Source organism: Lampetra planeri, unplaced genomic scaffold, assembly GCF_965212315.1.
Source record: "Lampetra planeri unplaced genomic scaffold, kcLamPlan1.2.h2 scaffold_368, whole genome shotgun sequence".
Classification (NCBI taxonomy): Eukaryota; Metazoa; Chordata; class Hyperoartia; order Petromyzontiformes; family Petromyzontidae; genus Lampetra; species Lampetra planeri.
The window spans coordinates 27645-33831 of record NW_027615191.1 but is presented as its reverse complement, the minus strand read 5'-3'; the positions used below and the strand labels follow the sequence as shown (position 1 = coordinate 33831).

The window sequence follows — 6187 nt, the reverse complement described above, 5'->3', positions numbered from 1 at the left end:
GTGTGTCTCTGTGTGTGTCTGTGTGTGTGTGTGTCTGTGTGTGTCTCTGTGTGTCTCTGTGTGTGTCTCTGTGTGTGTCAGGATGATGATGATGAGGGTGGCGATGGTTCAGGAAGCGCCTGCCTGTCTCTGTGTGTGTCTCTGTGTGTCTCTGTGTCTGTGTGTGTGTCTCTGTGTGTGTCAGGATGATGATGATGAAGGTGGCGATGGTTCAGGAAGCGCCTGCCTGTCTCTGTGTGTGTCTCTGTGTGTGTCTCTGTGTCTCTGTGTGTGTCTCTGTGTGTCTCTGTGTCTGTGTGTGTGTCTCTGTGTGTGTCAGGATGATGATGATGAGGGTGGCGATGGTTCAGGAAGCGCCTGCCTGTCTCTGTGTGTGTCTCTGTGTGTGTCTCTGTGTCTCTGTGTGTGTCTCTGTGTGTGTGTGTGTCTGTGTGTGTGTCTCTGTGTGTGTCAGGATGATGATGATGAGGGTGGCGATGGTTCAGGAAGCGCCTGCCTGTCTCTGTGTGTGTCTCTGTGTGTGTCTCTGTGTCTGTGTGTGTGTCTCTGTGTGTGTCTCTGTGTGTCTCTGTGTCTGTGTGTGTGTCTCTGTGTGTGTCAGGATGATGATGATGAGGGTGGCGATGGTTCAGGAAGCGCCTGCCTGTCTCTGTGTGTGTCTCTGTGTGTGTCTCTGTGTGTGTCTGTGTGTGTCTCTGTGTCTGTGTGTGTGTCTCTGTGTGTGTCAGGATGAGGATGATGATGAGGGTGGCGATGGTTCAGGAAGCGCCTGCCTGTCTCTGTGTGTGTCTCTGTGTGTGTCTCTGTGTCTCTGTGTGTGTCTCTGTGTGTCTCTGTGTCTGTGTGTGTGTCTCTGTGTGTGTCAGGATGAGGATGATGATGAGGGTGGCGATGGTTCAGGAAGCGCCTGCCTGTCTCTGTGTGTGTCTCTGTGTGTGTCTCTGTGTCTCTGTGTGTGTCTCTGTGTGTGTGTGTGTCTGTGTGTGTGTCTCTGTGTGTGTCAGGATGATGATGATGAGGGTGGCGATGGTTCAGGAAGCGCCTGCCTGTCTCTGTGTGTGTCTCTGTGTGTGTCTCTGTGTCTGTGTGTGTGTCTCTGTGTGTGTCTCTGTGTGTCTCTGTGTCTGTGTGTGTGTCTCTGTGTGTGTCAGGATGATGATGATGAGGGTGGCGATGGTTCAGGAAGCGCCTGCCTGTCTCTGTGTGTGTCTCTGTGTGTGTCTCTGTGTGTGTCTGTGTGTGTCTCTGTGTCTGTGTGTGTGTCTCTGTGTGTGTCAGGATGAGGATGATGATGAGGGTGGCGATGGTTCAGGAAGCGCCTGCCTGTCTCTGTGTGTGTCTCTGTGTGTGTCTCTGTGTCTCTGTGTGTGTCTCTGTGTGTCTCTGTGTCTGTGTGTGTGTCTCTGTGTGTGTCAGGATGAGGATGATGATGAGGGTGGCGATGGTTCACGGCGGTCTCTGAGCGGAGCGAGCGGATTGACCGCATCAGATCGCTTCCGTAACGGAGTCGAAACCGCCCCCCCCCCCACACACCCCCCCCCCCCCCCCTCTGCCCCCCCCCCCCACACCCCCCCCCCCCCCCTTGCCCCCCCCCCCACACACCACCCCCCCCCACACACCCCCCCCCTTGCCCCCCCCCCCACACACACCCCCCTGCACCCCCCCACTCCCCCCCCCCCACCTTGCATCCCACCCACACAGACAGCCCTTGCACCCCCACACACACACACAAACTGACCCTGTCACCACGCACTCACCAATCCCAATCTCACACTCACTCAGCCACTCGCACACTCAGCCACTCGCACACTCAGCCACTCACTCAGCCACTCACTCAGCCACTCACTCAGCCACTCACTCAGCCACTCTCTCACTCACTCACCCACTCACTCATCCACTCACTCAGCCACTCTCTCACTCGCACACTCAGCCACTCACTCAGCCACTCACTCACTCATCCACTCACTCAGCCACTCTCTCACTCGCACACTCAGCCACTCACTCACTCACCCACTCACTCAGCCACTCACTCAGCCACTCACTCAGCCACTCACTCACCCACTCACTCACCCACTCACTCAGCCACTCACTCACCCACTCATCCACTCAATCATCCACTCACTCACACACTCATCCACTCACTCAGCCACTCACTCACCCACTCACTCACCCACTCACTCACCCACTCACTCACCCACCCACCCACCCACTCACTCACCCACCCACCCACTCACTCACTCACCCACTCACCCACTCACTCACTCACCCACCCACTCACTCACTCAGCCACTCACTCAGCCACTCAATCATCCACTCACTCACCCACTCACTCACCCACTCACTCACCCACTCACTCACCCACTCACTCACCCACTCACTCACCCACTCACTCACCCACCCACCCACCCACTCACTCACCCACCCACCCACCCACTCACTCACTCACCCACTCACCCACTCACTCACTCACCCACCCACTCACTCACTCACCCACCCACCCACTCACTCATCGCAATCACACCCAGATCATTCAACCATTACATTGCAACGTGCTTGACCAATAGGGAGCCATCCCTCCACTGAGACACAGATGCATCGATCAGCCCCCTCCCCACCTCCCCCCCCCCCCCTCGTCTCATTTTGTCTGCACCGGACGGATCTTACTCCGGCTATCGAAGGCTTCACGATCTACGCGGTCGAATCGACGTCAAATGAATGGTCGGAAGAAGCCAGCGGGCATCCGTGTCTCGCCCCAAAGGTTAACAAGGTGTGTCAGCATCCTCCTGTAGACCAGGCGAGGTAGTCAACATCTCACAGGGTCAGGGATCGAACCCACGACCTCCTGTAGACCAGGCGAGGTGGTCAACATCTCACAGGGTCTGGGATCGAACCCACGACCTCCTGTAGACCAGGCGAGGTAGTCAACATCTCACAGGGTCAGGGATCGAACCCACGACCTCCTGTAGACCAGGCGAGGTGGTCAACATCTCACAGGGTCTGGGATCGAACCCACGACCTCCTGTAGACCAGGCGAGGTAGTCAACATCTCACAGGGTCAGGGATCGAACCCACGACCTCCTGTGTACCAGGCGAGGTAGTCAACATCTCACAGGGTCTGGGATCGAACCCACGACCTCCTGTAGACCAGGCGAGGTAGTCAACATCTCCCAGGGTCCGGGATCGAACCCACGACCTCCTGTAGACCAGGCGAGGTAGTCAACATCTCCCAGGGTCCGGGATCGAACCCACGACCTCCTGTGTACCAGGCGAGGTAGTCAACATCTCCCAGGGTCAGGGATCGAACCCACGACCTCCTGTAGACCAGGCGAGGTAGTCAACATCTCACAGGGTCTGGGATCGAACCCACGACCTCCTGTAGACCAGGCGAGGTAGTCAACATCTCCCAGGGTCCGGGATCGAACCCACGACCTCCTGTAGACCAGGCGAGGTAGTCAACATCTCCCAGGGTCCGGGATCGATCCCACGACCTCCTGTAGACCAGGCGAGGTAGTCAACATCTCACAGGGTCTGGGATCGAACCCACGACCTCCTGTAGGCCAGGCGAGGTAGTCAACATCTCCCAGGGTCAGGGATCGAACCCACGACCTCCTGTGTACCAGGCGAGGTAGTCAACATTTCACAGGGTCAGGGATCGAACCCACGACCTCCTGTAGACCAGGCGAGGTAGTCAACATCTCACAGGGTCAGGGATCGAACCCACGACCTCCTGTGTACCAGGCGAGGTAGTCAACATCTCACAGGGTCAGGAATCGAACCCACGACCTCCTGTAGACCAGGCGAGGTAGTCAACATCTCCCAGGGTCTGGGATCGAACCCACGACCTCCTGTGGACCAGGCGAGGTAGTCAACATCTCACAGGGTCAGGGATCGAACCCACGACCTCCTGTGTACCAGGCGAGGTAGTCAACATTTCACAGGGTCAGGGATCGATCCCACGACCTCCTGTAGACCAGGCGAGGTAGTCAACATCTCACAGGGTCAGGGATCGAACCCACGACCTCCTGTGTACCAGGCGAGGTAGTCAACATCTCACAGGGTCAGGAATCGAACCCACGACCTCCTGTAGACCAGGCGAGGTAGTCAACATCTCCCAGGGTCTGGGATCGAACCCACGACCTCCTGTGGACCAGGCGAGGTAGTCAACATCTCACAGGGTCAGGGATCGAACCCACGACCTCCTGTGTACCAGGCGAGGTAGTCAACATCTCACAGGGTCTGGGATCGATCCCACGACCTCCTGTAGACCAGGCGAGGTAGTCAACATCTCCCAGGGTCAGGGATCGAACCCACGACCTCCTGTGTACCAGGCGAGGTAGTCAACATCTCCCAGGGTCAGGGATCGAACCCACGACCTCCTGTAGACCAGGCGAGGTAGTCAACATCTCCCAGGGTCTGGGATCGAACCCACGACCTCCTGTGGACCAGGCGAGGTAGTCAACATCTCACAGGGTCTGGGATCGAACCCACGACCTCCTGTGTACCAGGCGAGGTAGTCAACATCTCCCAGGGTCTGGGATCGAACCCACGACCTCCTGTGGACCAGGCGAGGTAGTCAACATCTCACAGGGTCAGGAATCGAACCCACGACCTCCTGTAGACCAGGCGAGGTAGTCAACATCTCACAGGGTCTGGGATCGAACCCACGACCTCCTGTAGACCAGGCGAGGTAGTCAACATCTCCCAGGGTCTGGGATCGAACCCACGACCTCCTGTGTACCAGGCGAGGTAGTCAACATCTCCCAGGGTCTGGGATCGAACCCACGACCTCCTGTGTACCAGGCGAGGTAGTCAACATCTCCCAGGGTCTGGGATCGAACCCACGACCTCCTGTGTACCAGGCGAGGTAGTCAACATCTCACAGGTTCTGGGATCGAACCCACGACCTCCTGTGTACCAGGCGAGGTAGTCAACATCTCACAGGGTCAGGGATCGAACCCACGACCTCCTGTGTACCAGGCGAGGTAGTCAACATCTCACAGGGTCAGGGATCGAACCCACGACCTCCTGTAGACCAGGCGAGGTAGTCAACATCTCACAGGGTCTGGGATCGAACCCACGACCTCCTGTAGACCAGGCGAGGTAGTCAACATCTCACAGGGTCAGGGATCGAACCCACGACCTCCTGTATACCAGGCGAGGTAGTCAACATCTCACAGGGTCTGGGATCGAACCCACGACCTCCTGTAGACCAGGCGAGGTAGTCAACATCTCACAGGGTCTGGGATCGAACCCACGACCTCCTGTAGACCAGGCGAGGTAGTCAACATCTCACAGGGTCAGGGATCGAACCCACGACCTCCTGTGGACCAGGCGAGGTAGTCAACATCTCACAGGGTCTGGGATAGAACCCACGACCTCCTGTAGACCAGGCGAGGTAGTCAACATCTCACAGGGTCAGGGATCGAACCCACGACCTCCTGTAGACCAGGCGAGGTAGTCAACATCTCACAGGGTCAGGAATCGAACCCACGACCTCCTGTAGACCAGGCGAGGTAGTCAACATCTCACAGGGTCAGGAATCGAACCCACGACCTCCTGTAGACCAGGCGAGGTAGTCAACATCTCCCAGGGTCAGGGATCGAACCCACGACCTCCTGTGTACCAGGCGAGGTAGTCAACATCTCCCAGGGTCAGGGATCGAACCCACGACCTCCTGTAGACCAGGCGAGGTAGTCAACATTTCACAGGGTCTGGGATCGAACCCACGACCTCCTGTAGACCAGGCGAGGTAGTCAACATCTCACAGGGTCTGGGATCGAACCCACGACTTCCTGTAGACCAGGCGAGGTAGTCAACATCTCACAGGGTCAAGGATCGAACCCACGACCTCCTGTGTACCAGGCGAGGTAGTCAACATCTCACAGGGTCTGGGATCGAACCCACGACTTCCTGTAGACCAGGCGAGGTAGTCAACATCTCACAGGGTCTGGGATCGAACCCACGACCTCCTGTGTACCAGGCGAGGTAGTCAACATGTCACAGGGTCTGGGATCGAACCCACGACCTCCTGTAGACCAGGCGAGGTAGTCAACATCTCCCAGGGTCAGGGATCGAACCCACGACCTCCTGTGTACCAGGCGAGGTAGTCAACATCTCCCAGGGTCAGGGATCGAACCCACGATCTCCTGTAGACCAGGCGAGGTAGTCAACATCTCCCAGGGTCTGG

The 6187-nt window shown here is 57.4% G+C and overlaps 1 long non-coding RNA gene across 3 annotated transcripts; it reads right to left on the bottom strand.

Annotated features, from left to right (window-relative positions):
- Nucleotides 1-2786: 2786 nt before the first annotated feature.
- LOC144740977 (uncharacterized) lies at nt 2787-5474 on the bottom strand. Of its 3 annotated transcripts, none has more exons than XR_013589842.1 (3): nt 4492-5466; nt 4256-4373; nt 2787-3606 (listed from the first exon to the last, which is right to left on the bottom strand). It is a non-coding gene; the product is annotated as an uncharacterized LOC144740977 (long non-coding RNA). The 3 variants fall into 3 exon arrangements; XR_013589843.1 differs by lacking the exon at nt 2787-3606 and having other exon boundaries at nt 4144-4373; nt 4492-4550; nt 4610-5474; XR_013589844.1 differs by lacking the exon at nt 2787-3606 and having other exon boundaries at nt 4144-4373; nt 4492-4845; nt 5023-5474.
- Between the last annotated feature and the right edge of the window lie 713 nt (nt 5475-6187).